This window comes from Grampus griseus, assembly GCF_964374135.1.
Source record: "Grampus griseus genome assembly, chromosome: X".
Classification (NCBI taxonomy): domain Eukaryota; kingdom Metazoa; phylum Chordata; class Mammalia; order Artiodactyla; family Delphinidae; genus Grampus; species Grampus griseus.
This window is the reverse complement of record NC_138999.1, coordinates 18,058,756-18,082,362: the sequence shown is the minus strand read 5'-3', so window position 1 is coordinate 18,082,362 and position 23,607 is coordinate 18,058,756. Positions and strand designations below refer to the sequence as shown.

The window sequence follows — 23,607 nt, the reverse complement described above, 5'->3', positions numbered from 1 at the left end:
AACCCTTAACATTTGAAGACAGGAAGCTGGCATCAAGATGGGTCTGCACAAACAAATCTTACTAAAATAGCCCTTATCTTCTGTTAGTTTCCCCATATATAAACTTTTCCAAAATTTACCGCTCTAGAAGCCCAAACCCCTTTTCCGGTTATCTTGTCAGTTCTCCATAATTTATCATGCTTTCTTAAAATGGTGTATAAAACTCAGGTCTAAGTGCTTCTTTGGGTCTTCATTTCTTTCCTATGAAGGCCTCTGTGCACATAAAAATTAAATTAACACAATAAAATGTATATGCCTTTTCTCCTGTTAATCTGTCATTTGTCAGTTTAGTTCACAGGCTCCAGGTAAAAAACCTAACAGAGTAGAGGAAAAGTTTCTTTCTTTCCCTATAAAACATTTAAATCAAGTCTTAAACCACTCCATCCTAAGTCATCCATATTTTAAAATATTTATATTCAAAATATTTAAATATGAAGTAACGTATTTCATAGATAAAGTTATTTTGAAATAACTTTCAGCAACGTGGAGAGATGGCAGCTTATTGGCAGAATGGGTTGCTGTTGCAACCTATTTTATGATTAATTACTTATTTTAAAATAATCTCTTTTAAATCCTCATTTCTAAATGAAATAGCTACAGAGGCAACATAGCTGGAGACTTTTTTACTCTCAATAATGTAGAGATGAACAATGCATATTTTTAATTTATGAGAATTTTCAACCTCTACCACCACCTTACATGGTTATATTAAAAGGATGAAATTCAATAGATGATATTCAGTCTGGATGCTATCAGTGTGAAGTAACTCAGTGATGAGAAGTGCCAATGGGTTGAACATGTAAATCCTAATGTGTCACAACACTTGGTCTGTGACCAGACTATGTCTGGTCTGCCAAAATGAAAAGGTAAATTGGGACCAACTACATTTCAGTTGTTTTCTTGCCTATTTCTTTCAATAGATTCCTCTTTGGTCCTTCCAACCCTATTAGGGCATTCTCTTTCTTAGCTGATAGGCACTCTAAAAAGCAGTTCCAATGTCATCTGAACCTTGAACCACTTATGCGACTGGGTGGTAAAAATGTCTTCACAACACTGATTATACTTCCATGACGCAAACTACTTCATTTGCCTATTGCACTTGACTTGAATTCTCCAAACTGGACATTCTGACGGAATAACAGGTAAAGGGTATCTGTACCTGCGGGGTTGGAGTTGTAAAGATACATTTAGTCTGTTGAGTCCATCAGAACCTACTCAAAGTAAACAAAGGACTTTGTCCTACGTCCTCTTCTAAGTTGCTGATCAGCAAACATGATCTAGGATCGGTAAATTCTGATGCTATACAAATTGTGCATTTACTGCCCAGCTTGCTACTAAGGTAGACTAAAAGTAGACAGTCAATGGCCTAACTTCTTAATTCTTGAAAATCTGATCTAAAATAAATACTTACATATATTTTTTTCAAATTAACAGTAACATAGATCTTTGAGAACTTTTGCTCTATAGAATTCCACCGTATTCTTATTCACATACTAGATTCATATACTATCCTCTAAGTACTGCTGTCTTGATTTTGGTGAGATTACTTTTTTTAAAAAAATATCATTCAGTATCAGCTCCAGTATCATGATATCCCACCAGACTAAATGAGGGGGAAAAAGAGGTACTGATCTGCAGAAGTGAGTGAAATAATAAATTCTTTCCAACAAGAGTACAACAATGGGTGTATGAGTGCATGTGTGTGGGTTGGGAGTAGAGTAATAAAAGGAGTGATTCTTACGCTAAAAGTTTAAAGACACTACTTCCTCTCACGTTATAACATTGTTTATGATTATAGAAGCTTGAAATGGACTTCTGCTTACTTCTCCTGGCTGAACTTATAATATTACAAAAAATTGTAATATTGATTTTCCCCCTTCAATAACTTCTAAATGTTAATGCCTTATTACTCACCTCCTTGGCATACCAGCCTGACATTTGGGATCATTTGCTCATTAACAGCTCTGGCAAGAAGGAGCTACTTTGGGGGTTCTGAATTTCTTAGCAGTAAAGACAACCAAAAATACCTTCCCCAGAAAAGCAAGTGACAAGAAAGGAAAAGAAAATTCAAAAGGTGTTTGTAATAATCTAAAATTTTATCTCAACAGTTACTTATCAGAATTCATATTTTTCTCTACCTCAAATCTGCTATAAATCCAATCTCTCCCCTTCATCAATAATATTTTCATATTCTCCCTTATTTTTCAATCTATAATAATTATATCAGAGACTATTCTCATAAATCCCCATTGTTAGAGTCATCTGCATACTGTGATATTTAAATTATTACATTTTTAGGTATTTAAAATGTATTGTGTACACGATAAGAAGAAAAAATTATTTTGGTAAAAACCACTATAAAATCATGTTTATTAGAAATACAGCATGGATGTAAGCAAATTAGCACAAACATCCATCTTAGCAAAAAACTCAGAGGTTAGAATAATGAATATTCATACTCAGTCTTAGTTGTCTTGAAATTACTGGTTATTACATTTTGCACCAACAAACTCATTTTACATTTGGGATGGAAAACTATGGGATCTAAGAACATATTTTTTATAAAATACCCTATTATATATGCGTTTCATTTTTTCCACTCCTGACAAAATTGTATAGAATTGTCCTTTTAAAGAAAGTAAGTTTTACTAAAGAGTTGGATATATGCTGACTCTCAGTGTTCTTATGGAAAAATACAAATGACTTTATAGCTCTTGCAAAAGGTTTCCAGCTATATCTGTGTTTAACATTTAGCATCACATGTTGAATTTCACACTCCCCAGTGTAATTACAGAAAACTAGAATCATACAGGGACTTCATTAGGGTGAGAGCTCGTTTTGCAAAATTCAAATGTTTGAAATGTCAGAAGGTTCTCCATATTGTAAAACTTAATTTGTATTCAAATATAGCAATGAATTGCTAACTTCCCGCTAGTGAACAAAACAAAAAATCCAATTATATTAACAAATTTGTTTTCCATTTGTAAATTAATTAATTTACAGCAACTTTATGGTGCCAGTTTATTCATAATATCTTTTAAAAATTATGGACAATTCCATATTTAATTGAAGTCAGGCTTTTTCGTAATTCCTATTTAGTGTATTTATATTAAACAAGGACCATGCTGTCTTCTCTCAGGTGAAAAAACAACCGTCGAACTAGATATGTGAATTTGTAAGGATGTGCAAATCAAGGGGTGAATTTGGAATTCTTAAGTTCCACTTAAGACTTCCTTACCATCTCTTTTGACTGGTGCCATTTGTGGGGGAGGTGAGGAAACAATGATAGCAGCTATGGTGTAATTAGTACCTCCTTAACAAATGTGACCATCAAAGAACTCTGCAGAACTTTGGCCCTTTTTTATTGATACTAATTTATATATATAAAAGAATACATTATTACTATAATAAAATAAAATTTAAAAAGAGAACACATTACAATAAGTTGTACTGGTGTATATGATCTTTTATAGATAGTTGAGCTGCTCTATCTGGATGTACTATAACTGGATTTACAGTGATACATTATACCAATCCTTTCTTGTTAAATCCATGTAGAGTTATGATCAAGGTCCTAGAATAAGTTTTCTCATACTGATCTTATTGTGACCAAGTGCAGAACTAATCTAAAAGACTCCAATACTGGATTTAGAAACAAAGTTAGACAATCCAAAACCAAAATTAAAAGCAGCATTTTAAGACCACCATGAAGTGTAGATTAAATATGTTATCTACTATTTAGGAAAACCGTCACATAATTTGAAAGGAAACATTCCTCCACAGTAACTGACTAAGTGGAGTATACACCATTAATACACACAAAACCAGAACTTGACCAAGGAAAATGTCATGATGACATTTTCTTTCTCCTTATTGTAAATCTTCAGCACAGCACTAGAAAGCCTGTTTTCTCTTTGTAGAAAATCAATAAATACTGCAAAAGCAGAAGCAGGAACTCTTCTTTAACAAAACAATACACTTTAATTATAGAAGGCCTTGGTTTCCAAGGCCTTAGTTTTAGCCATACTAGGAATGGTTGCAGATCTTACTTGTGTGGGAAGATCTGGTCTCCATGGTGATGAAGAAGTCAGCCTGGGAAGTGGAAAGAACTGTAGTACATTGCTCCCCGTAGAAACAGACAAGCTGAAATCAAATGCGGCTTCTGTACCTAGCATTGACAAAGCCTGAAGCTCCAGTGAAATGCTACCTTACATCAGGAGCTACCAAGGCAATCTGCTAAGAAAGGTGGGTTTCAGATACCCACATCATTTACTACTAAGACATCAAATCAAAAGCCAGAACATATGGGTTAAAACTGGTTCTGAATTTGGTTTTCTTAAATAGGATTTAGGAGTTATAGGAAGTAGCCCTGAACAACTTTTACTCTTCCTCAATTTAGTGTAAATATTCTGAAGGCAAATCAATTATGATACTAACATTTGTGTTTTGCTTTCCACTTTATAAAGTCCTTTTATATGCAATATCTCCAAAGAAGATGTGGAAAATATGAGAATTTCACTAGAGTTCACTTTGGTAATGACTTTTCATTTCATACTACGTACTGCATAGTACAAATGAGAAATTAGAAGTTGGAAATAGATGAAAGTGTGAATGGTGCATTCTTTAATAATTACTTTCAGGGCATATGAAACAACTTTTCAGATTTGTAAGAGGTGATAGGAAGCAATGTTTTATCATGAGAGAAAACAGTAATCCACAATACGTCAGATTTGGTACCTGTGAGTAGGAACTGGAAAGATCAGTGGCATCTTCCAATTTTACTCCTAAATCTGTCGCTTCTCTACTCCCTACCTCCACCACAAAATTAAAAAAAATTAATAAACAAAAAGATCCTTTAGCTGATACCAAAAAAAGAAAAAAGGCAGAAAGATTTGGATTGTTTCAAAGAAGATGGATAAAGTAGAACTTGGAAGAAAAAACTGAAGTAACTTTGTCTACCACATAAAATACTTTTCAAATTGGTCTCAAGACTTAATTCTTTGGAATTAGTTCTTTTTTTAATATCCCAGTATTATCTTGACACAAACTAACTATAAAAGGAATCATGTCAAAGTTTAAAATACTAAGAGTTTTGACTCAAGTGGTGGAATTGTTCCACTATTTATACAAATCGAGGTACATGAGTTTTGGATACTGATCAGTTAAAATTGGCAAGTACACTAATTACAACTTTTAGTAATAAAGGGTAAAGTGGTGTGCAGGGTTTGATTTACTTGAAAGAGCATATTAATGGTGATATTGACTTGCTGTAATAAAATTTAAATGTTGTAGTTTCTTTTATATAGGTCTAATATATACACAGAAAAAGGAAACATTTTGCTAAATTTTAGCCTGAATGAAAATGATAGATCTGAGAGGCAATATGTGGCTGAGAGCATTCACTCTGCTGTCAGAATGTCTTAGTCTGAATCTCAGATCTGCTATTAACTATCAAGGAGTCCTGGATCATGTTATTTAAACTCAGTTTCCTCACCTAGGAGATGAGGGTAATAACAGTATTTACCTCTTAGGGTTGTTGTGAAGATTAAATGGGTTATGTTAGGCAAGGACCTTAGAATAATGCCTTAGAATAGTTAGCACTCATTAAAAAATGTTACCTATTATTTGTGATAGATTAATATGTTCAATAAACCTACAAGATTTAAACTAAATGCACCATATTATAGATGTGTTGGCTTTACCTTAGGGAAGGCAACTCTATTATAGTATTTTTTCCATGTTGAAAAATACCTTTTCTCTCTATGTGAGAAAAGAATGAAAGATTCAGATTTATGGGCATGCCTAGCTTTGCAGATTGCATTTCAGGTCCAGACTATGTAGCATACCTTTATAGAAAAGGTAAATCACTGAAATGTCTTTCATTCAACAGACTGGTATAGTCCACAGGAAAGATGAAAAGAGTTTTCCTAAGACAACAGTGAAAGTAAAAGGACAAGTACATATAATCCAATCATTCTGTTCAGAATGTCCTTGATATCATATTTACAATTATTTTATTCAAAGACTGGTCAGTTCGTGATGTTGTAAGCTTGACTAAAATGAATTGAGATTTACTTAGAATGGAGGTAGCAAGTTAAAACATCTTCAGTTTTCACTTCCCTATAATTCAGGTTATGTTCATTAAATATATTTCACCAAATAACTGAAAGATATAATAAACCATGTTAATACAAATGGGACTTATTTCCCATATCAATGGGTGTTTCCCTCTTACCATTAGACAGCTTACTTTACACACTAATGTGGCCAAGTGTTCCAAAATTTATTTTTTTCTTCAAGATACAAACATAAAAGAGGGATATTGAAGAGTTATTTTGAAATAAGTGCCCTCTGTGTTAGATTCTTACTGTCAAATCCAAGAACACATATTTCAGCTTGTCATCATGGGGAACCATGTCACCTCTGAAGTATTACAGCTCTCCCTGATTACAGCTTTCTCTTCTATCTCTTTCCCTGTGTCTAATCTTTGATCTAATTAAGAACACAGCCCCCCCTCCTGCATTCACTTCCTTATCCAACTCGAACCACTCTGACTAGAACCCTCAATCTCCTCACCCTCTTGGATAGGTACTACCCATACACTTTCCAGTATTCAACTCCTGCTTTCTTACTCCTACCTGGCCACTGAGCATTGCTAGAAAAAATTGTCTATCCATGCCGATTGGCACCATTCTAAATTTGGGTTTTCTGACTTTTGGTTATTCAGGGCCACTTGGCAGACCTCTTATTAGTGCTTGGTTAGCTCAATTTCCAATTCCCCATTGGGGTGCTCCAAGCTTCCATTAGATTCTTCAAGCTCTACTCTACCTGTGGATCTTCCTTTGAACAGATAACTATTTGCCTCCACATTTGTAGAGGGGATATAATAACTTTCATCTGGACTGCTCAAATAGTTTTCTAACTGGTCTCCCCATCACTTGTATTCTCTCACACCAATACATCTTCTGTACTGCCATGACAGTGACCTTTCTGAAACTGACGTCTGATTACAGCACTTTCCTACTGAGATCTCCAAAGGCTCTCCATCATGTTTTTTGGGATACAATCCAAACTTCTGGGCATGGAATACCACGACTTTTATAATTTAGTTCTTGCATAGTTTTTGTCTCATCTCTACTCATCTATACTACATGCTGTATTTCTCTAAATTGTTCTTTGTTTTTCTTCATTTCTGCCCTTGCTGATGCTATATATTTTTTAACCACATAGAATGTAACACTTTTTTCTTTTCCTCCTGGTGAAATCTTTCATTAAGCTTAAAAGTCACATCCTCTCTGACACCTTGTCTAATTTCACGAGGTAGAAAGAATGAAACCTCTTAATTGCTTTCGTGGAACTTAACATGTTCCATCTTTTAAAACACTTAATATACTGTACATTTACATGTGGATGCTTTTCTCTCCCATTAGACGGCAAACTTACTGATTCTTTGATTTTTAAAAATGCTTGCTTTTCCTGCACTTAGCAGAGTGCATTCTCAGGACATTGTGGCTGTTCCATAAATATTACTTAAATTGAATTGTTACTAAAATAATTTTAATTTAATGTCTAAGTATATGAGGTGCAAACTGAATAAAGTATTCTATTAAACAACTGGATAAAATGCTTTACTTCACTTGATCTTCCATTTTAGTAAGAAGATCTACTTCATCTTTTAATTAATTAATTAATGAATTTTTATACAGCAGGTTCTTATTAGTTATCTATTTTATACATATTAGTGTATATATGTCTCTACTTCAAGTCTTTGATGTGAATTATGTGGCAGAGGGGGAAACTTTAGGAAGATAGGTCACTGAGGTCAAAGAATGCCAGTTATGGCACTGTTATGTCAAAGAAGAATGATCTAGACCTTACATGAAGTGATAGCATAACCACTGCTAAAGGGTGTTTTCTTTGAATGACCTAGATTGTCAAGTTATTCACATGTCATTCATATTCAGAGTAGATGAGGTGAGTCAAAATTTTACTAAGATTCAGGATGAGCTAGCTTTTAATTATAAATGTAGCCTATAACTACATTCTCAAAAGGTCTTCTGTTCACAGAGGCTGATTAGAAGGAACTACTGCAAAAAAATCTTAGCACCTTGCTAACTTGGGAGAGATGTTGGAAGGTGTTGCAGCCAAATTACTTGATATGGGTTTATTGCTATGTCCAAAACTTAGTCCTTTAAGAAGATTTTGAATGGCTAGGTTTCTATACCACATGGATCAGGCAAAATAGATACCATTATAACACAACCACTAGTTACTGTTTTAACAGTTAAAAATGCCATATTATATATCGATTCATCTCTATATTTCTGTAAAATATTAAAAAATTAACAGGTGAAGAGTAGCCAAAATTTACCCAAATATTTCAATGATTTACCTATTTGTTTATTCCTTTTTTTAAACTTTTAGAATATAACATGCTTTTATTTTAATAATCTTTTTGGAAAATCTACTTGAGATTGTTTTAATCCACTACAATTAAATGAATTCTAAATGAATAAAAGCATTCTCCAATCACTAAAAATATTTGATTTATTATAGTATCACTGGATCAATTAAATGGCTTTTCTAAAGATTCAGTCATCTTATTAGAGACAATGATAACATAGCAATTAGTATTCTACCTTTCTGAAACCTAATGGCTTGTATCACTCATACTTTCATTTAATTAGGCAATAACCACCTGAATTATGAGCTACTGGGTACAATATACAAGCTTGTCAGATATCTGAAATCTAAGACAAGCTCTGATTTTAGAGATCGAGCAATGAATAGAATAAAAGTTTGGTTAGGCAGACAAATTAATACATCATAATTCTACTTAACTTGGAAACCAATAGAACAAGTCACGACAGAAAACTATGAAAGTATTCCAGATTGCTCTTATTCTTTAAGCCATAAGAATTATAACTTCATAGGCACAATTCTCATCATTTAAACTCCACTAAACTCAATTGCAGATACAATAAAATATTCTTGAGTTTTTAGTCATTGGTCAGATATATGACCTGTTAAAAACATCCAGTTTATTGCTCTTATGATTTACCTTTGGGGTGATAACCAAGCCCTGCATAGCAGGCTTTTAATGATTGTCAAGTAAAACAAACTGCATTATGTCCCTTTTCCTTCTTTTACTTTTTTAAGCTTAAGATATAGTGTGAAATAGAACAGATCTGCATTTTGTGAAAATAGTTTAACTGGCTGAAAGCCCCTAGTTTGATGTCAATCATCTCAATATACTAAAAAGATAGTCCTGAATGTCAGCAATGCATAGGACTTCTCTATATATTTCAGAAACTGAAGAGTGATTTGAAGTCACCAGTGGAAACAATACCGATGCCTAAACAGTGAGTCATTCATATCGTTTGGTTGTCTCATTATTATTGTTGGGGTGTATGTATTAAACTCTAAAAGCCCGGAAGTTATTAACAAGATCACTGCTCAAAATAATAGGTGGAATTGCTAAATTTTAGCTGGAATTATAGAATAGTTATTCCATTCCCTTTTTTATTCTCCATATTATAATTAATCAGAAATCAATTTTTGGATACCCGTGTCTTTCTTCTTCCAACAGCATGCAGTGTTTTGTAAGCTATAAATCCTCCAAATAGTTTTATTCAGTATCTTTGTAGCCTTGGTTCTATGACAATGAAGTATATGCTATAAACCCTGTTTAATACACATATGTTCAGTGAACTATTAGCAAAGTAATTTTTTAAGGGCTAAATCTAGTTTGTTCGTTAATTATTGTGTTAATTATTCAGATAGGAGACATATATCACTATGTGTGAAAATATCAAGGAACATGGACAATGCAGCTCAACACTACTTTTCATTAAACCACACATGAAATCTTATCATGTATTCTCTAAAAATCAAAACAAAAGAGATCATCTTCAAGAAATATCCTTGTCTTTTATAGACAGGCAGCACATATCTAGCACTGGATACATTATAGCAAGATTATCCAATAAACATAAGTATGAAAGTGTCACCCCATAAACTGCTTAGAGCAGAAATTGGTAGTACAGTTTTTTACTACCAAGATATTATTATTTTATATAAAAGGGCTTAACATGAAGAGGTTTGAATGCAGCTTGTTTCTGTAATTTGAAGCTACAGTTGATAGATGTGAGTTAGTTACAGTGTAGAAATGCTAATTCTCAGGAACCACTGATTGCAGCTGACCAAGGAATATGGCTGATCAGGGATAGGACTCTGGGCTAAAAAAATAAGTTACTAGAAATCCCTGGTATTCTTATTTACTTACTCTTCCTAGGATTCTATAAATGGCCAAGGTCTGTGTGGTCCTAATACTTTATCCTGGCACATTCTGGTATTGACTGAATGATGTAAGAACAAAAGATTAAAAATCTTGCAAACTGTCCTAATGAAGCAACCTAATTTTTACAGCTCCGGTTTTCCAATTATTTGCAGAATAAAAAAACTGGTGATCAGCTTCTATGAAACCTTCTGAAGAGGAAAAAATATGAAACAATATAACCTGAGCTCCAATATTTTTTGCTTGTCACCAGTTTACTAACTATAGGATTTAATTCATTAAAAACGAGATTAATACTTGTAATTGCTGAGTGCATTAAAGCCCTGGTAATTTCATGTCTCAAAAATATAAAGAAATGAGTAAAATCTATTTGGAATCTAACATTGAACAACAGGGAAGAACTAAGTGGCACTTTAGACATGAAGGGGACTAGAAGAAGCTTAACTGTTTTTGTTTTTTCTAGTGGTGAGGAGAGAAAACACACAGTCGGATATGGACCCTAGATGATAAGAAATATGATTTTAAAACTTTAGACAGGCAAATATAAATGTTGAATGATCGGTAGTTTTAAAAAATGCAATTCTAGTAATACAAACATAAACTGTCCCAATGAGAGAAGGAAAGGAGATGCAGCTCCAGCCAAGACAGTTACAAGGATATTCCTTAGAAAAAGCTTTAAGGAGGATTTCTATAAAAGATGGAAGAGGCTACTCTAAATGAATGAGTGGAAAATAATACCAATTGCTTGTAAGAAGAGTGCCAGGAAGGCAAATGTTCAGCTGAGGACTGTGAAAAAGCTGAAGACAGAGCTCAAAAAAATTTTTTTAAAGAAAAAAGAATGACAAAGGAAAGTGGAAGTATATGACTTCAATGATATTTTAGGTGTTTCCTGCAAGGAGAAAAGTCTTTACACTAGTAAATTTAAAAGACATGCTTCTTGAGATAAGGGACTATCTTACCAAAGGACCCATTTTGTGGTCTCTTTGAACTAGCAGAATAATCTTAGGAACTGAATGAACTTTTTGGAAATTATCTCAGGGCCACCGTCAGAATGCCTTGAGGCTTACTGTTTCAAGAGAGAGTTCTCCTATCCAAACAAACAAAACCCTGCATGTGTTCTTCAGAGAACACAATGATAAACCTGATATAAATACATGATAAAGTTTTAGAATAGATTATTATTGGGAGGAGTATCATTTTTTAATTTCATTTGAAGGACCAACATGGATTCAATAAAAATGAAGCATTTTAAACTGGCTTTTTTTCCCGGACAGTATCTCTAGGTTGGGAGACAAGTGGAAAGCCAAGGGCAGTATGCTTTGCATATGATGAAATTTTGCATAATATCTTTATGAATAAAGTGCTATAAAGTGGACTTAGTGATATTACTATTAGCTGGATCCAGATAAGGATGTTGAATGACTGAATGAAATTAACGTATGTAAAATTTCAGACTGAATGCTTCACAGCTCTGTCTTTGCTCCTTTCTTCTTTAAAATGTTTTGTTACAAATGTTCTTTCCTTATTCAGTGAAGCAGTTAAAAACATAGAAAGGATACTTAGAACTTTGGAGGGTTATTCAACAACAGGAGGAATGATTAGTATCATGGATAATAAAACTGAGAGTCCAAACTTTTGTAACAGGATTGAATATTGCTGGGTGAAAAGCTGAGAAGTTAAAACTTTAACAGAAAGAAATATAAATAGCTGCATTTAGGTCAAAAAATAAATAAGTGTGGGATGCTAACTTACAACTTGGTAACATAAGTGTGGGATGCTAACTTACAACTTACAACAATAAAAGCATTATATGAATCAACAGTGAGTAGGTTAAAACTAAGGTAATCATGCCCACAAAAATATGTTGTCTAGATCACTGTAACAGTTCCAGTACACTTGGCCTGGAGACACTAAAGAGAAATAAGGTGTACAGATGTGGGTAACCAGGATCATGAGTTATCTAGAACTTATGCCACAGGTTATAAAGTTAAGGTGATTATATGCATTCAGCTCAGAGATGAGGCAACATAAATTATGTTTGATAACACAATTCCATTGTATAGTTTTGAACATGTACAATGTGCAGAGCACACAAGAGAGCAAAGGTGAGGCCATTATGCTGAAGAGAACCATAAAAACCTTAGAGTTAGAAGAAGCCATCATGTTTAACTGTCCTGCTGGCTCAGGAAGCCCTGATTGGTAGCTGGTTTTCAGCCCCTCCTTAAAACACTGAGTAACGGGGAGCCTTCTAAGCGGACAAAGACCAGTTATTACAGTCATGGGTAAATGCAACCATTGGAATGTTCTCCCTCATATCAATCTAAAATCAGCCTCCCTGTACCCATTACATCCTCTGGAACTTCAAAGACTATCTCATCCCTGTTCCACATGTTAGCATTTCAAATCCTTGCTCTGTATTTTTCCAATTTTCAATGTCAAGATTGACAACCGAGTAGAAGTGTCCATCATCGGATGAATGGATAAAGAAGATGTGGCACATATATACAATGGAATATTACTCAGCCATAAAAAGAAACGGAATTGAGCTATTTGTAATGAGGTGGATGAACCTAGAGTCTGTCATACAGAGTGAAGTAAGTCAGAAAGAGAAAGACAAATACTGTATGCTAACACATATATATGGAATTTAAGAAAAAAATGTCATGAAGAACCTAGGGGTAAGACAGGAATAAAGACACAGACCTACTAGAGAATGGACTTGAGGATATGGGGAGGGGGAAGGGTAAGCTGTGACAAAGAGAGAGAGTGGCATGGACATATATACACTACCAAACGTAAGGTAGATAGCTGGTGGGAAGCAGCCGCATAGCACAGGGAGATCAGCTCGGTGCTTTGTGACCACCTAGAGGGGTGGGATAGGGAGGGTGGGAGGGAGGGAGACGCAAGAGGGAAGAGATATGGGAACATATGTATACGTATAACTGATTCACTTTGTTATAAAGCAGAAACTAACACACCATTGTAAAGCAATTATACCTCAATAAAGATGTAAAAAATAATATGTCAGCTTTTATATTACTACAAGGAACACCTTTTAAACTAGAGCTGTCCAATATGGAATGCCCTGTCTTTGGGGGCACTAAGCTCTAAGTCCCTAAAACATTCAAGCAGAGTCTCAATAACAATTCTTCAAGTGAGTAAAAGGTATTTCCGTATTGGGTGGGAGGACGGATTATTTTATACTCTAATTTCTATGGTGCGATAGCTAATCATTATGCACATTTACACATAGTATGGCACATGTTATATGCTTACTCCAATAAAAAACAACTTATCTATTATTAAATGAATTCTTTACCTTAATATAAAGCATTTAAAATGGGTTTCATAGCATTTACAAGAGAGACACTACTCACAGTAACACAAACAAACAAAAAAAGGTGTTATACATTTAAAGAAGATTTCAAAGTTAAGGCTAACTTTTCACTTAATGATTCAGCAAAGATATTCAATATTTGTACAGAATTATTTCTGGAATGGTAAACATCTTTCCTACCTCCAGTGCTGAGGCGCAAACCTTCTAATTAGGTTAATAAAAGATTATCATGAATCTTAGAAGCCAGGATGCTAAAATCAAGAGATGGCTGCCCAGCAACCACATAGGGTATAAGACAATAGAATACAAAGTGAGGGGTGGGGCTTACTGTCAGAGTTGGCAGTGAGTCATATTGCAGCCACACTGATTCCAAGCTGTCCCTCCTCCCTGTTCTTTTTAGAAAAGGCATGAAAACCCCTGTTTGTTGGCATTATTAAAGAACAAGGAGAAAACAGCACAGATGTTAGAGGAAAAAGAGTAAAGTTTAAGTTTAGTGGTATTGAAGTTATGGGCTATTTTTTCCCACCAAGAATCCTAAAGTGAATGACTGCTTTAAAATACCCATTTCATAAGGTTACAGAATAGACTCAAAATCAGGGCAACCACAACAACAATTTAAGGAAAATATTAAGAGAAAGGAACCAATAAAGTCATGATTGAGAAAATTCAGAGGTCTTAAATGAATATAGATCTTGGGTATTAAGTCAATAAACTCTACAGATAATTTATCAAAAGAGAAATAGCACAATAAATATATCAGATTCAAAATCATGGAACATATGGTATTATAAATGTGGAAGAAAGTGAAAAACTCTGTTTAAAATGTTAAGGTTCAAATTTCCCTAAAATAGGTTTTCAAAATACAGTATAATTTTCTGTATTTGGTTAATAATAGGTTTTTCTGATAATCAAATTCCATATTAGCTGTACTATAAAACTGGGAAGCATCTTCTCAATCATCAAAGAAATATTTATCTTGTGGTCAGTATAGTATTAAGTCAGTATAATATCATGGCCTATATATAATGTTACACTGATCATAGATTGATATTTCTTTGATGATTGAGAAAATACTTCCTAATTTTATAGAAATCAATGGGGATTTTTAGACATCTGATTTGAGTTAATTAGCATATCTGAGTAACCAGGATGTATCTGCCCCAACCATAATGTTTAAGGAATGAGCCAAATCAGAAGTAGCTCTAAAAGTGATCTCATCCGATTCTAACCAGTTTTATAAATTTTGTATAAGTGATAAGTACCTTAAAGTGAACATAGAATACCTTGTGCTATCTCTCAAAGAATCATTTTTATAATATTATCAATTGGTTATTAGGGGAAATTACTGGCACAACGTAAGAAAGAAGCTGCATACTTTGAATTATTTGCTCTGTTTTATGTTATCAGAAAGATTTTTCTTATTTTTCAAAGATTATTTACAAATTTTTGTTGTAAGTAGACTTATGGAAGAGCTAGATATACTCTTAGCATAGTACCTGGCACGTAGTAAATAAACAGTAAATGTCTCTTGAATGAATGAATAAATCCATGCGTAGAACTAATTAGAGTATGTATTGATAACAGCAAACTAAAAGTACAAAATGGAGGTTTAGTTTACATTTTAGTAGGCTAAATGTAGATATTGAAATATTAGGGAATCCATGACTAAGAATGTTAAAGAATTTATAGCTGTGAAATGAATCCATGAGTATAATAACTGTCACTCTTATTTTCAAGTACTCTACAGTTTCCGTGAAATAGCCTAGAAAGTTGATTTTATTGGTATACTCTGTGTTTGTAATAGAAACAAGCATATATGAAATTGTCATAGTACATACCTGAGACAAGAACCTTCTAGAAGTTCTCAAAGATGAGGTTTAAATATTTAAAATATTTTTTAATGACCAACTGTCACTTTTGCATTTAAAATACATAGTAATAGGTACTTTTCCCTTATTGGATGTTATACTAATGAGAATATTTTCACATTAAAGGAAAAATTTCAGAGTGTACTAGTTTGAGCCATTAAGACCAACTATTAGGTCTAAGGTGCCTATGGCTAAACATAAGAAAGTCTGGGAGGCCAGAAGAATGGAACTAGTGAGAACGCTGGAAAAAAGAAGTAAGGGAGATGGTTTAGTAAAAGGTTTAAAGCCAAAGTCATGTGTGAAAAAACTCTGACCACCGGACACAGTGGTTCTGAAGCCCATCTCTGAGTTCTACATTCTGGCTTTTGAAGGCTAGACTTGCTATGCTTTTTAGCTAGTTGGCTCTGGCTTAGCTGTTTTCATCACAGAGCTTTGGGATAAGTTGACATTACTGGAAGACCCCCATAAAGGAGGGTGGGCAAAAGTCATAGAGCCCTAAGGCATTAGGCAGGTAGGCAAGAAGCTTCTGACACACGATTATGAGTGTGTGTGTGCAGGGTGTAAGCGTGCATATACAGCCATTGTCATTTCTTCCTTCTCACATTTCTCCTTCCATCGTTTTTGAAATAGTCAACAGGTAACTGTTGCATTTTCTAGGGTGATATATGCTGGGATTGGGGCTGGGTTCTGAGGTGGTATGTAAATAATCTCAGAAGACTGCTGCTTATATTATAAACTAAGGTCACATCAAAAAATGTTATACAGCAGAAACTAACACAACAATGTAAAGCAATTATATTCCAATAAAGATGTTAAAAAAAATTTCTGAGGAAATACACTAACTTGAAACCAACTAAACCATACCTCACCTCGCTACTCACAGTGAGTTACAGGAAAAAGACATATGAGAAAAACAAATTCATACAAGAATTTTTAAAGCTTTAACTTTTAACAGAAGTTACCTCTGGGGAAAATGAAGGAGAGAGGGTTGCTTTTCACTTTCATCACTGTTTTTTTAATTAGTTAGCTTGTTTATTTAGCAACAAGCAAGTTACTACTTTTCAATTAAACAATAAAAGAAAAACATGCAGGGAAGTTTTAAAACTTCCAAGGCATGTTTTATGGTGCATTCCTATTATGTTTTAACCTACAATCTTCCAGTAGTTGGTAACCATAGGAGGTAGACTTCATACGTAGAGGGAAAAAAAGGAGGCGTTTGTGACCTTCAGCTTTCTCTGGCAAGGGTGACCAAGGTAAAAGGAGTCTAAACTTAGAACACGTTCTCACAAAATGAGCTAGAACAAACTCTGCTGAGAAACTGACTATATGCTACCACTGATCTGAAGGAAGTGGTTTGCCTTTTTTGATGTGTGAAAATAGTAACAAGTAGCAGTATGGATGAATCTAATCATCTTTCTTGGTAAAACAAACTGTAAATCATAACTTGTCTTACCTATACTGGTGAGGGGTTGTCATCCTTTTATGTGAGCTTTAACACTTATCTGTCCACATCTTCTGCCGGTATGACTCTGTAGCATCTAGAATTCATTCTTTTGCCAACTGAATCTGGCTTCATTACTTATTATAAAACTTCTGAGAATATTTTCCTGGCTGATGCGGGCTATTGGTTATTCGTTAAAGTACAAGTTGCAATTTCAACACATTTTACAAATGAATCAGGATGAAGCTAGGTGATGAGTGACTTCTGAGGGAGCCAGACTTCCTTCGATAGGCAGCAGATTTTGGTAGGAAAATCAACTGCCTAGGGGTGCTGGAAGATCCAGTTTCTAACAATGAATTGCTTATTTCACATGTCATATTCTGTGGCCTTCATCTTTGAAATGGGAATAAAACAGTAAAAGAATGGTTTCAGCATAGAGAAAGTGACTATAAATGAGCCATAATACAAAGAGCAGTGATTCTAGTTATTAGTATCCTAGCTCTGTGGTACCCAGCATGAAGAGGATATGCTGAACACATGCAGTCCTGTCCTTCCCTTTACAAAATACCCCAAATAAAGAATTTTGCCATGTTTTGACTTTACGTCACACAATGAATAAAAAATAACTTTAGTTTTAACTACTATATAATAGAATGGAAAAGAATAAGTGATAAAAGGGTTTAGCTACTATTCATTCACTCACTGACTCATTCATCCAATAGTGCCTGGCCTACTATGGACCATATAATGTTTTAGGCACTGGGTATACAAGACAGGAATAAAATCCCTGTTCTTAAGAAACTTACACTCTGGTGAGTGGAAATGGAAAATAAATCAGCAAACAATATTTGATATTATACACAAATTGTAAAGCTGTGAAGATTATAAAACAGGGTAACATACTCAAGGATGAGAAGTGGTGGGGTAGGCGGGAGAAGGGGCATCTAGGTCAGACCAGGTTGTTAGGGTAGAACTCTAAAAGGGGAAAATATCTGAACCTGAATGGCAAGGTCTATAAATACATATTTCAGTAGATATATATGAGAAGGTTATTACTATTTGGAATACAAAGTTTCTTTTGAGTTCCCAAATGTCCAAAGTCAAAAAGGAAAGGAAGAGTGATTGATAATAATGTGAAATGAGGGACATTTCTATTTTAGCTCCTAGAGCACAGCTAATATATTGTGTTGAAATATACAAAATTGTTGATATTTCATCATTTTGAGCTACAAAAACATCAATTTATATGGTTCAACTCAGTAGCTGGAGCTAAACAAAGTTAGGTCATGTAGTCAGGTAAATGTTATTGAGTGAGGTTTGCCAGGACTAATTCACTATTTAAGTATTGTAATTGCCCTTTTTGCTTAAATCCAAATCTGTATGAAATCTACATAAATTACATAATTATAAAACATTTATTGGATAGACTTACAGTGTCAGAAATGGAAACTTAAGTGCTTTCTGGCATTACCTCATTTGATCCCCATACAACCTCAAAAGGTAGGTACTGTTACCACATCATTTAACAACGAAGCAATTGAGGTCTAGAGGTGTTAAATAATTTTTTTTTTTTGGTGTTAAATAATTTGATCAGTCATACCACTTGGAAGCAAGGATGTGAACTGAGGAATGTCTCCAGAGACTGTATTCTAACCTCTGATCACTTAATGTTTATAGGAAAACATGCTTATTCATTTCAAAGGTCAACAATAATTATATCTAACTTGCTGTATTTTCAGGGTTATATAATATATACCCCTCTTTTTCTTTTTTTCTTTTCTTTCTTTTTTTTTTTTTTACTGTACGCGGGCCTCTCACTGCTGTGGACTCTCCCATTGAGGAGCACAGGCTCCGGATGCGCAGGCTCAGCGGCCATAGCTCACGGGCCCAGCCGCTCCGCAGCATGTGGGATCCTCCTGGACCAGGGCATGAACCCGTGTCCCCTGCATTGGCAGGCGGACTCTCAACCACCGTGCCGCCAGGGAAGCCCTATACCCCCCTTTTGTTATCTAACATTTCGTTGGGGCCAAGACTTTTAAATGATGTGATCTGCGGTGTGTGTTTGCATATACACACTGAAAGAGTGAAACATTACTGGAACAAATATATTTGAGGATATAACATACATAATAGTAGAGAGGCTCATGTAGATAGTAATGATAGGCAGTCTGGTATACTCCTTTTCTTCATGATCTTAATAACAAATCAAGGTTAGTCTAAACTCATAATCATTCCATTTCCCTTGCTGTTTCGGCAGGGGCATATGATGCAGCCTTGGCCAATGAAATCTAGGGCCAAGTCTGCCAGAAGGATCCAGGAAGTTTTGATTTTACAAAAAGGACTAAGAATAGGGCCTGGTCTTTGGCTCTTTTGGATGCTATCTTATGAGAAGTGATGCTCAGAGCTGCTGGCATTACAGAAAAGTTAACTGAGTCCTGACACTGCAGAGCCATGACATTTACTCCAGAACAACCCCACCTCTGAACTTTCAGTAAGTTAGATAATTACCTTTTCCTCATTATTTAAGCCAAAAAGCAAGGGAGGTGTGATTAAAAAATCCAACCTGTAACCAATATTGAAATTATAGCTACATTCTACTTTATATCCAGTCTTTAGTGTTTTCTGTCTCTCTAACAATCTTTCTTCAAAATCAGACAATACAGTATTAAGAGAATATCTGTTTACTGCTTTCCAGATTTTTCCATTTTTTAAAAATATATACTTGTTACATTACCGCCAAGAATGGTGCCCTTAAACTTCACAAAAGTGACATATTTAAGGTTCTCTACTATTCTTTCTCTGACTTTTTGGTGCATGTCTTTTTATTCACATTGCTTGTATATCTTTTCCATCTATTCCCTTTAGACCTGAACTATAATTTAAGATATTATTGATTATTATGCTCTTCCAAACTCTTCGTGCTTGAACATAATTTATCTAGACAATAAATAAAACAGTAAAAAGTGCTGCAACATTTTTCTATTATTTTCAGCTTGCTCCTTTTTCTCCTTTAACACAATTTCATATTCTGGGAATATCTTCCCGTTGCCCACATACTTCCTACATGAATGTTCTTAAAAATAAAACTCATGGCTTTTAGAAACTCTTCAGGAAATTACTCTAAGACCCTTAAAATGACTGAAGAAGATTAATCTATCTTCTTCTGCACGATATTGGTAGTCATTATCTAGCCTCTCTGCCTATATAATTTAAGATATTAGGGCACTGAGTTGCACATTTTGTACAGCTCTTAAGTTACCAATGGTGTGCAATGGATGTTAGATTTAAGAAAATAAATTTAAAATACATTTCTTGGCAGATTTCATTTTGAAAGCATCAGTAAATATTTTAGCCAGATAACCTGATATGTACTGTAGCTACTAGGTAACATTTTATCTTTCCCACCCTCAGCCCCCTAAAAAAAAAAAAAAAAACCTAGGTTTTGCTTTAGATTTCTAAGCCCAAGCTAATGCTGGTCTTAGAATGCTGATAGGTTATCCCTAAGGCAATGAAAAAGAGCACATTATAAATTCATTGAGTACATGGTGGCACCAGGAATGCATGGCTAGCAAAGAGTAGTCTTTTAACTGCCAAGAGGGAAATCAGCAGGATTAAGGGATAAAGCTTTCAAAACCTCATCTAAACCGCCTAGTATGGCAAAGGAAGGAGAACTATTAGAAGCAGACCTCAAGCTGCATTAACCAAAACTGTATTTTAGTGTTATGGCAGATGATTTCTGAATAAAGAATAAATATAATATCTTTATATTTTGTCCCACACTTTTATGATTTATACTCCTTGAAAGCTGCGTAGGCTGACATAATTTATAATTTAATTTCACTGATGTATTATAAGGCCTATACCTCAGTCAGCTTCGAAACTGCTAATTGGGATAATAGGAAATTAGTTGTCTTCTCCCAAATGCCAGTGAAGTAGGTCAGGATAATTAATATTCAAGCTGACTTTTCTGTCAAAGGAAAACACAACAGGTCTCATCTGTGTACTTTTAGTTCTATCCACTTTAGACTAAAATGAGTTCAGCCTCAGAAAAATCACAGTATGACTCAGTTAGAGAATTGAATTTCAAAAATAAGACAAAAGGTAGTTCAACCATGAGAACGTAGACTGAAGTATGCTCTAAAGAAGACTAAATTTACACCTTGTAAGCAGGGCCAAATTCCACCTGTACGAAGAAAATGAAAAAACATCTAGGTCACAGATTTAGGTACATCTTGCTTCTTAGATTGCTCTGGAGACTCATAAGCACTATATAATATAGATCACGAGAGGGGCTTGGTTGGTGCCATAATTCTTCACCCTTAAAGCTGAAGAGAAGCTATATTTTCTCCATGGCTCCTTCTGCTCACGTGCCTGGTACTTCCTATTTTTAATTTCTTGGCAAACTGAGGAAAATGTTTGGAGCTAGGGACGTGAAACTTATTTGCTCTGCAGGTCTGTACTTGATTAGTGCAAATTCACTTTAGTAGGTCACAGTGCATGCTGGCCTCGAGCAGGACAGTTAGTAACACACCGCTGCTGGTCTTTGATTCTAACAAGCACGGCAGCCTGCTGACCGGAGCAGTAGCACAGTGAGAGCTCCGGGCGGAGGGCATGCTGTAAGTGTGAGGCTGAGGGGATGGCCACAGCTTCTTTCCCATGTATTATTTTGACTCTCCTGACAGAACAGCAAACAGCTTGATTTGAATAAGCAGCCTGGAATACTTACTCCTAACGGCTGACTCAGGGCAGTCATGAATAAGACACTCCTTAACTAGACCTTGAAGATTCTTTTGAAAACACTGATTTTAGAGCCGATATTTCCCAAAGGAGGTGCTCATCAAATTGCACACTCCTAAATATTAGAAACAGTAATGCAGAAAAACCATCATTGGGAAGCCGAACATGTACCCCATTAAGTTAAGAAGCATCTTCCAGGCAAGCATGAAACGTACTGCCCTGTTGAGAATGGTTTAAAGGACACTGAGACATCAAGTGGCAAGATTATAGAAAAATACCCAGAAAGAAATGGCGCCCTGCAAGATAGTGCACGGTCACCTTTAGTGAAACAGATCAGACTGAAATAACGCGAACTACCCCACGATATCGAACCGCAAAGACAGAATGTGCAATAATACCAAGTTTACCGACACACTTCTAGGGTGGTTCTGCCTTATCGCAATCATTCCACAAAGAGAGAGCCTGATGAAAAAGATGGAAAGTATTGAATAACTGCCCACTTGACTTATTCGGGAACCTAAAGGAAAAACCCACCAACTTTGGGAGTACATCTGTATGGCTAAAAGTACATCCAATCAACAAAACAGCAAAAAACAGACACTAGAAGAAAAAATAATCGAACGCCATCTAACTAGGGATGCTCTGTGGGCTAGTGGAGACTGAAGGAAGGGCGAGCCCAGGGCTAGGTTTGCCTTTCAGGTCCTAGGACACGTATTCTCCATTCTAGTCCTCCCTACACAATGCCCAGGAGGAACTGCTAAGTATCTAGCCAGTTGAAAAAGACAGCCTCAAAGACGTGTACCCGTGGCGATGATGGAATGTGTCATGAACAGGATTCTCTATTTCAGAGGGTTGTGCCTAATTTCAACACAATTTATTTTAAAATGCCAGAGATGAAGTATTTTCCCCAATGCGTTTGTAGAATGCTGAATAAACCTCACATACTTAGTTGTAGCAGTTGTGCAGCACCTGGACAACAGTTGAAAGGAGGTTTCTAACTCATCCTTAGTTAAGTTTTAGAAAACAACTTATACTAATCATCTTAATATTAAAAATATATTATCATGCTTGCCAGAACTCCTACAGAGGCCTGACATGGTTCCTAGATCTTTCCTCCACAAGACTCTTCTACAATTTCTAATAGATGTGAATGTTGTGAGGGCGTGGCAGGTAAATCACCTTTCCTGAACCAACAGTATACCTTTTAAAAGGCTCCTCATGGAGATTATGGCTAAAATATACTTTACGTGGAAACTGCTTTAACATATGAATTTTATTATAAGCAACTCATATTTTGATAGTAGAAAAGGCCCACTGTATTTTCTTGTCGATTATCTCCAAAGTAACCCTCATTTTAAATGAGACAAGCTTCAGATTGACATGAGGCTCCTGACCTGCTGGTAACCTGTGAGATTTGAGTTGTTTTTCCAGTTGTGATGAAGAAGTTACACTAATATATCCTGTAACCAAAGTCTCCATACTGTGTGAAATGGGCTGAAGGACACAGTCCGTTTGTATCCTTTAAAAAGAGAAGTCTAATGCCCTAGCGGGACCAAAGCAGTAACTGGTTTCATCAGCACCAGCTTGGGTCATCTGCACTAATTGGCCCATACTTCATTTTGAATAAAGAGATTTCATACTATTTCTTCTATACTATTTTTGGGGGTATTTTATATTCAATTCTTATAGCCAGAACTAGATTTTCTTTCTAAGTAAAATAACTGAGTTATAGCCTTTCTCTTAAACTAGCTTGGGTTTCTGGACTGGTATATCACATTAGTTATAAACAGAAGCTTGGTATGGCATGTTGGATAAATAACTTGATAACTAGTAAACATATTCTTAATGCCAATCAGAGGGTTACTTAATGACTTGTCTCTCTCAAGAG

The 23,607-nt window shown here is 35.1% G+C and overlaps 1 protein-coding gene across 4 annotated transcripts in view; it reads right to left on the bottom strand.

Annotated features, from left to right (window-relative positions):
• Window positions 1-23,607, bottom strand: part of CNKSR2 (connector enhancer of kinase suppressor of Ras 2) — a gene marked incomplete at its 3' end in the record, with an annotated part of 257,646 nt that overhangs the window by 15,926 nt on the left and 218,113 nt on the right. The window lies entirely within an intron of this gene.